The sequence below is a fragment of the Hyalella azteca genome, unplaced genomic scaffold (genome assembly GCF_000764305.2).
Source record: "Hyalella azteca isolate HAZT.00-mixed unplaced genomic scaffold, Hazt_2.0.2 contig7830, whole genome shotgun sequence".
NCBI lineage: Eukaryota > Metazoa > Arthropoda > Malacostraca > Amphipoda > Hyalellidae > Hyalella > Hyalella azteca.
In genome coordinates, this window is record NW_025937944.1 from 21,998 (window position 1) to 30,298 (window position 8,301).

Consider the following 8,301-nt stretch of genomic DNA (forward strand, 5'->3'; position numbering starts at 1 on the left):
TTCAGTACTTGTAAGTGCCCGCGTCGCGGCTGCATTGATCATTGTATTCTACTCCCATTCTGTCTAATATAATTGCTAGGTAAATTCAATTCTGTCATTTTATTAATTTTTACGGTTTTGTCAAAATGATTACAAGTCTAAGTTCTTCAATAAAATTTCCTAATTTCGTCGTAATTGAGACAAGTGAACGCAAGTGTTCGTGATAATGCGTGTCGTCGACCTCAAGTCCTTTGAATAAATTGAATAGCACAGTGCTTTCTGTGCTATGTAAAGCTTTCCTCACAATTAACAATCTCTTTGTCCGAGGTGACAAACGTGCTGGTTTGTAAGAATGGTTTGCATGGTGTAAAATTAGCTCATGTACTGGTGTAAAACCAGCTTTTGTACTGGCATAAAACCAGCACATCACACAGCGGGGATACGTGCTTAATAATCGTTCAACATTAGTAAATAGGAACTACATACACTCAATGTTCTATCGAGAGTATGTCTCAAGCTGTTATACGGTAATGTAATCCATAACTTTATGAGCTTCTTATGTGTACTGTTCAAAAATCTATGTAGGGCTTTGATGTGCCCTGTAGAACCTGTTTCGTAATTGATTCAGTATGGCTTGTGGTGCTTCTAGTTCGTGATGTCTTTTACGTGTGAATTACTCAGAAGTAATTAACTCTGCTCTTGTTCGCCATGTCTTGACCGAAATGCCATTCAGCTGAAACGACTGCACCTGCTTTTTCGGTGAAATCGCTGAAAGCCTCGCTGCGTGATGCAGTTTTCTCAAAAGCCACTTCTTGCCTAGTCATCGTTTTGTGCGTTACCAGTGTAAATAAATTTACTTTTAGTTCTTTTGGTAAGAAGTTGCGCCGACCGTCTCTGCTGGGAGGCTGCGATGCGTGAACGGCGCCGAGATATCGCGCTACTTCCGGCCGGCTCTTCCGTTTTTATTCTTTCGACGCATTTACGTTCAGAGATATTTTTGTACCTATGAAGTGTCTAGGTGCGTCCTATATATGACCATTGATTCAAGTTGGTAGATTAGTTGATCATTTAATTGTCAGTTAATGTAACATTAGACATGTTATAATATTCAAGGCCTCGAAATGCATTTAAATTCTTGTATATTATGTAAACGAAGAAAAAAATGCAGTTGTTTTGTATTGTACCGCACTCTAGATCTCAACTGGAACGGCATTATTTATTGAAACTTCGTTGTTTCCGACATCATAATTCCTATGGAATTATGATGTCGAATGCCTTTAAAAAATATGCCTTACTGAAGGAATGCTATTTCTTTGTTGTGATGCATAGGCGCTAGCGTCGCTGACAGTATTCAATTGACTTCTGCATGCATAAGCATCCATATTACCGAAATAGTAGATTAGTTTTGGATCTATAGTATAACGAGACCTCCTTTCCTTCTTCGTCTGGATTAACTCCTGTGCCTATACTTTCAGAAAAAGTTAAGAGATCGTAAGTTCATCAGCCAATCATTGACGGCCTTTTGAGCAAAATCCACCAATCATAGACAAGAAAATAGAGCGTAATGCTTACGTTTACTTAGCGAGTTTTGAAAGTATGGCCCCAGGTCCAGCGTAACGCCGGCATCAAGCTTAGTCTACACCAAATATCTTGCGGGAAGAGTAACACTGAATTAGTTGTGTCACCCGATAGGCTTTCACCGACGTTCCGTGTGATTGCGGTCTTGAGATCGTCGTTGTATTCGGTGGTACGCACATGACCTGTACAAGGGACGTGAGAGCTCTAAAATTTGCTCTGTAGGCGCATTGTCTCTCCCTGTTCTGTGAAGTTGTAAAAAAAACATCGTTCTTTCTGTTGCAGGCGTCAAACTTGCGAAAGCTTGAAGCTTGGGTGGGAACTTGAAAGTTATAACCTTTGTTCAAAAGTTTTATTTCCTCCAACCTGTTGCATTTTTATAATTATGTTGCAATTGTGATAGCTACTGTGTTCGAATTTTGAGCCTGTGATGTTCGCTGAGCGTTTCATTTGATGCTACGAAATTTAAATAAACAAATTTAAATGTATTTTCTACAAAACATTGACATACGCTGTTGTCTTGAAACTTAGGTGTCAATTACACCTCAAAATTTTCAACCATATAGAATTTCTTACTATATTAACGTCATAATGTATAATGTTTCTTGAATTGGTGTTATTTGGGGCTAACGAATTGTGGTGCAGGTTTCAGGAGAGAAGCAGTTCAAGATGAACCAAAACAGCCGGACTCGTGAGTGTGAATAAAGCCGAGGTGCGAGCCTTCTTGGTCGGTGCTCGTTGACGTGATGTTGCATAGGCTTCATGTGATGATGCCTGGTCGAGTCCTTCGCCTCACATACTTTTATTAGGCACATTTTGCTCCGTTCCTATTCGTACGTGTTATGGTAGGGTCAAATTTATAACCGTTTATTACATTGAATCAATGAAAAAATATTGTAAATTTGGATAAACTTTGAGCTTATTTCCATTAAATTTTTACCTCGTCACTTGCCGCTTATATTTTTATTTAGTGATAATCCATTTCAAAAGTCTCATTTTATAAATATTGATTATCTGTTTGAGTATATGAAGAGAACTCTTATCAATATGAAATATTGAGATAAAATTTCCTTTCATCATATAGAATTATAACTCATTGGCACAGTTTAACATAGAAACGGGTTTTGGATGTCGCAGTCGACGACCGGCCTTAGCAATCTACCACTGATGCATACGACAGTCGGAATAATGGTGGTTCTGTGTAACTAATGCATAAATAACTGAACTGATCAGTGCCGGGGTTACGTCCATAGTTGGTAACAATGTTAGGGCGTCACAATTGACGGCCAAAAAGACTTTTGGCTTCAATTTTATTCTAGGTGGTTTTGCTTCAGCAATTTTTTCAAGGAATGTTAGTTAAAAAAATTCCGTTCAAATTCTTACGAGTTCCAACTTGTTTATTCACTACACATCATCTTCTGACCACTTCCCGGAATTTGTGGACACAAAATATCTTTTAACGTGCAATCTAGAGGACAAATACACCGTTATCTCTGCTTCTTTTTACTTTAGACTAATAGTCATGGCGTGACGTGAGGCCGACATCCGCCTAAAATAATTTTATAAAGCGTTCATGTTTGTACCTATAATAATAAAAATGTTCAAGTTTGTAACTATAATAATAATAAACGTGCTCATGTTTGTACCTGTACGAGTCATACTTGTAACATTTAACAGATGTCGAGTGTATTCTGAAATTAGTTACCATCTCTTGGAGCTTCACGTCCACTTTCTCTTTCAAGAGATGCGCTAGAGCTCGCTGTGCGAGTCTGATGCTTGATGCGCAACCTGCAGCAGCAGCCCGCATTCCCGACAGTAACTTCTTATCTCTATACTGTTGTTCTCTGTCCATTTGATTGCATTCGTACTCGNGAAATTCTTGTCAGGTTCCGTTTGCCGGGACGGGGTAGTGGGGGGGACGGGGTAGTGGGGATGTGTATAAGAGACAGGCTGTGAGAAGGGCCAAAGTGAGGGGAAAAAGGGGACCCACGACCCACGGAGGGGGTTCCAACACACCATATACGCTACTATATGCAAGATAGATTTGTATATATCTTATGCACCATATATACAATTTCATATATATATACTTTTTTTCTACACCCTTCACACTAAATGCACTCTAGATTTATTTATATTTCATGCACCATATACTATTTCATATGGCTATTTTCTAAGCCATACGTACAGCTTCACAAAATTTGCTGCACCATACACATCACACATTGACATCACAATATTGAACTATAACTATATTGGTAATATGACTAAATTTGAACAATTACTGTCTAATTCAGGTTTTAAGTAGGCTGTTATGACAAGGTTACTGAGGTAGGGTGTTCAGACCAAGTTAATGAGCTAGGATGATCAGTGAAGTTAATGAGTGAGAATAAGCAAAGCAGGGTAATGAGTTAGAGGCAGACAGCGAGGCAGGCTAATGAGTTGGAGGCAGCGAGGCAGGCTAATGAGTTGGAGGCAGCGAGGCAGGCTAATGAGTTGGAGGCAGCGGGACTTCTGACGCGCACAGACAAGCGTCAGAAGTCCCCCCTGAGGGGATACGATGATCATCATGTTCTGCACATATACATTATACGATGATTAATCATTTTCTGTGCATATACATTATACAATGACAATCTGGAATCTTTAAAAGTAGGTACAGTTGAAGGGTTACGTATTTGAAGCACATAATAATTGATATTCTTTGCTGAACATTGATAGAGTTTGCAAAATTGAATCACAGAGTTCAATTATTCTAAGCAATCAAACACAGCAATCCATCTTAGAAAAGCTATATGAACATTTTAAGGGCCAATTTCTTGTATTCTCCCTAACTTCTAAAGTGTTCAAGCAATTTAATGCACATCTCTCGAACTAAAATAAAAAAGCTCAACAATTCACTTGAACTAAAAGAACTAAAGGAACATGTGAGACATGCCTATCTTGTTATGTAGAGGCAAAGTATGTAGACTAAAGGAACATGTAAGACATGCCTATCTTGTTGAGGATGTAGAGGCAAGGCACGTAGACTAAAGGAACATGTAAGACATGCCTATCTTGTTGAGGATGTAGAGGCAAGGCATCTAGACTAAAGGAACATGTCAGACATGCCTATCTTGTTGAGGATGTAGAGGCAAGGCACGTAGACTAAAGGAACATGTCAGACATGCCTATCTTGTTGAGGATGTAGAGGCAAGGCACGTAGACTAAAGGAACATGTAAGACATGCCTATCTTGTTGAGGATGTAGAGGCAAGGCACGTAGACGCGGTTGCCTTCAATAACATCGATGAGGTCGTCAGCGGTGGCATCGTAGCGCAGAATAACGTCCGCATTGTGGATCTTGTATTCCGCTCAAAGTATCTGAACACAACACAATTATTACATGTTAGTATCAGTCAGTATTATTACATACCTATTAGCTTTTAATAGCTAAAACATCATTTATGCTACAAGCTGCAGCATTGTTTGAAGCAAACTTTTGAAAAAATTGAAGTGGTGCACCTATAATTCAAGCTATTAGGCTTAAAAAATATTTCATTCTACAGAATTCCTTGATCAGAATGAACTATCTACACTGCAGTGCAGCATTTTTTTTACTCGCGTAATCACAATTTTTGCGCTTTTAACTAAAACAAATCAATGCAAATCAGAGGTAGAGTATTATGCTCTTCTAAAACTACACCACCACAAGCAGTTTAAAATTTTCTCAGCTCCATTAAAAGCAATAAATTCTTAATGGCAACATGAAACGTCAAATAAATGCATTACAAATAATTCATTAAATTTTGTGACAAACTCAAAACTGACCTTGACAAGCTCGGCGTCAAGTTCAGACTGAGCGACAACAGCGTTGAGGTTCACGCCTCCTTTTTTCTTCTGAAGGTGATGTCAGGAGGGCTCTGTCCGAGATTAATTTAATGTAACTTTGGACATTACTACATAAAGCTGCTGCCTGCTAACAAAGAAATGTAAAAAAATGCCACAGGTGATCGGGCTTTCAGGAAAGACGAAGGCACATTAAATAAAAATTCATGACCAAAACATTCTGCTCTAGATGCTTACCAAAACATTATTTGGAACAATTTCTATAATATAAAAATATATGATATCCTATCTAGAGCAAAGTATTGAAGTCAAGCAAAAAAAAAATTTTAACTTTGCTGCTGTTTTCCCTAAAAACTAAAAATGACTTTGAAGTAGCAGCTTTTTCTCAACAAAATTTTTTATTCTTTGCTGCTTCTCTCATACATTATAAATAAAAAGATGATGATCAAGTCACGTCAAAATAAAGAACATTTTAGAGTAGAACCTTGTTGAGTCGCATGCCAAAACCTTCCAGTTCATGTTCAATGAGCCGCTTGTGCTGCAGGGGCTTGAGCACGTCCAGGACAATGAAGATGAGGGAACACGTGCGGGCCACGGCAATGACCTGCTTGCCTCTACCCTTGCCATCTTTAGCGCCCTCAATGATGCCAGGAAGATCCAGCAGCTGCACAGTAGAAGTGGCATTTAGTTCTAAATGGTGCAAAGATCATAGAATTTGCCATCTTTAGCGCCCTCAATGATGCCAGGAAGATCCAGCAGCTGCACAGTAGAAGTAGCATTCAGTTCTAAATGGTGCAAAGGTCACAGAATTTGCCATCTTTGGCGCCCTCAATGATGCCAGAAAGATCCAAGAGCTGCACAGTAGGGGTGGCATTTTAATACAGATTAGTAGGAGTGAACACAGAGGAAATTTATTATGCGGCGCACTATATGAAAGAAATTAAATTTGTTTCATGCTCTAAAGAGAAATGCAATTAAAACACAGATGAATAAAATGTTGTAAAATCTACTTGCTAACTTTAATTGTTCACATTTTAGTACACGTATATATATTTTAGAATACACCAAAGTATCCACTATAGCTAATAGTTTCACTCTAATTACAAAGTGAGAGTTAAAAAAATTATATTTGGAATAAAAACCAAATAAATGAATAAATTAATGGAAGAAAATAATTAGCACTTTTTTATGTTTCAAGAAACAATTAGTAATAAATGTTTCCTGCGTCACTCTACTGACGTAGAAAATATACAAGTACTTCATAATATTGCATTATTTGTTGGATAATAAATTCAAGTCAAAGTTCAGTCCAGCCTGCATATTTACCTGTATTTTGGCCCCCTTGAACTTGATGCTGCCAGGCACAGTAGTAAGAGTTGTAAACTCATAAGCAGCAACTTCAGAGTAAACCCCAGCCAAGTTACTCAGCAGAGTAGACTTCCCAACTGAAGGGAATCCTGGAAAAGGGAGCAAAAAACAAGAATGCAAATTATTTTTCACCAAAGACATTACCTACACAATAACAGTTTGGCTGAAATTCTAAACTTCACTTTAGGAAAGTTCCGAAAGTTCCCATAAGAAAGTTTTTTAGAGATTAATTCTAATACTTAAGCATGATCTTAAAGCATAACCAGTTGAGATTAAAAATAAGGTTATGCCAGCCACAATGTGGCTTGTAAAGAAGATGAAAGTTTTTCTTTGCATGTGAATTTTCCTGACTATAAAAACATTGTCAATGCTCCCTGAACAAGTTATCTTAATAAAATAACTTCTGAAACAATAAGCCTGCCCATATTTTATATGGTAAATGTAATAATTTTTACAGCCCCACCTCCCTTGGGGGTGATAAGCTCTCGCTTGAGCTTGGCTAGTTTAGCCTTCAACAGACCAAGATGAGCACTCCGTGGCCTTGTTCTTCTGGGTCCTGTTCATCTGTAAAAAATAGAGGCTTGGAGAAAAATTCACATTTTGTGCATTGATAAAAAATGTCTTTTTTACACAAGATCTACTTAAAATTTTACACAAAAACACAGTAGCAATGAAAATCACATGATCTCAAGGTACCTAATCTAAACCAATCAATATTTTAACTGAACAAAAATGGCTTGATAAGAAAATTTGTAAACAAATCCCAAATCAATAATTAACCTCTATCAACCCAAAGACATCCAGTCAACATATTTTATTAAGGTCCTACAGAGATCCCACAGTTTTTTCCAAAATTTGTGGTGCCATTTTCATCACATTGTTGATGACTAAAACTAAAATAGGTTATGCAGCTTTATGAAACAATGTTTAGCTGAATACCACAGACCAGACCATGAGGTACAATTTTTTTAGGCTGCAACAGTGGCATCTTTTCAGGCTTTCCATCAAGCCATCTTGAACTGAAATAGGCAGCCATGGCTGATCAAAAACTATTGATCAATTGATGAAAACTGTGTTAAAACATACCTACAGCCTGTTTAAATCACATATGGCAGTTGTAATGCCCATATGTCTGGTTCAATTATTTGCCATTGACAATATTGATAATAAGTCATGATTCAAGGAGAAGTATAATGGCCTTAATGGGCATAAGCCACTTTTCTTGATTGTACCGAGGCATCTTTGGGACAATGAATTTGACGTCCTCATCAATGGAACAATGAATTTGATGCTAAAAAATATGCATGTTTTTATTGCCTCACGGAAGATACCATCAGCCAAAGTAACAAAGGATGTGTGGGATAATAAGGGACAGTCCTACAACATTTTGTAGAAATGTTGTAGCAGCTAAACTATTTAATATACTGCAAAACTAAAAATAGTGGCACAAGTTCTACATTTTTCATATCTACGTAGCATTAAGCAAGTTAAAAAATCATACATTTGCTACCATCAAACAGGTAATATTGGGTGGGCGGGGTAAATCAAGACA

The 8,301-nt window shown here is 37.7% G+C and overlaps 1 long non-coding RNA gene across 1 annotated transcript; it reads right to left on the bottom strand.

The window, feature by feature from the left end:
- Window positions 1–3,508: 3,508 nt before the first annotated feature.
- Window positions 3,509–6,074, bottom strand: LOC108674628. The gene is made up of 3 exons (XR_001931052.2): window positions 5,866–6,074; window positions 5,364–5,455; window positions 3,509–4,916 (listed from the first exon to the last, which is right to left on the bottom strand). It is a non-coding gene; the product is annotated as an uncharacterized LOC108674628 (long non-coding RNA).
- Between the last annotated feature and the right edge of the window lie 2,227 nt (window positions 6,075–8,301).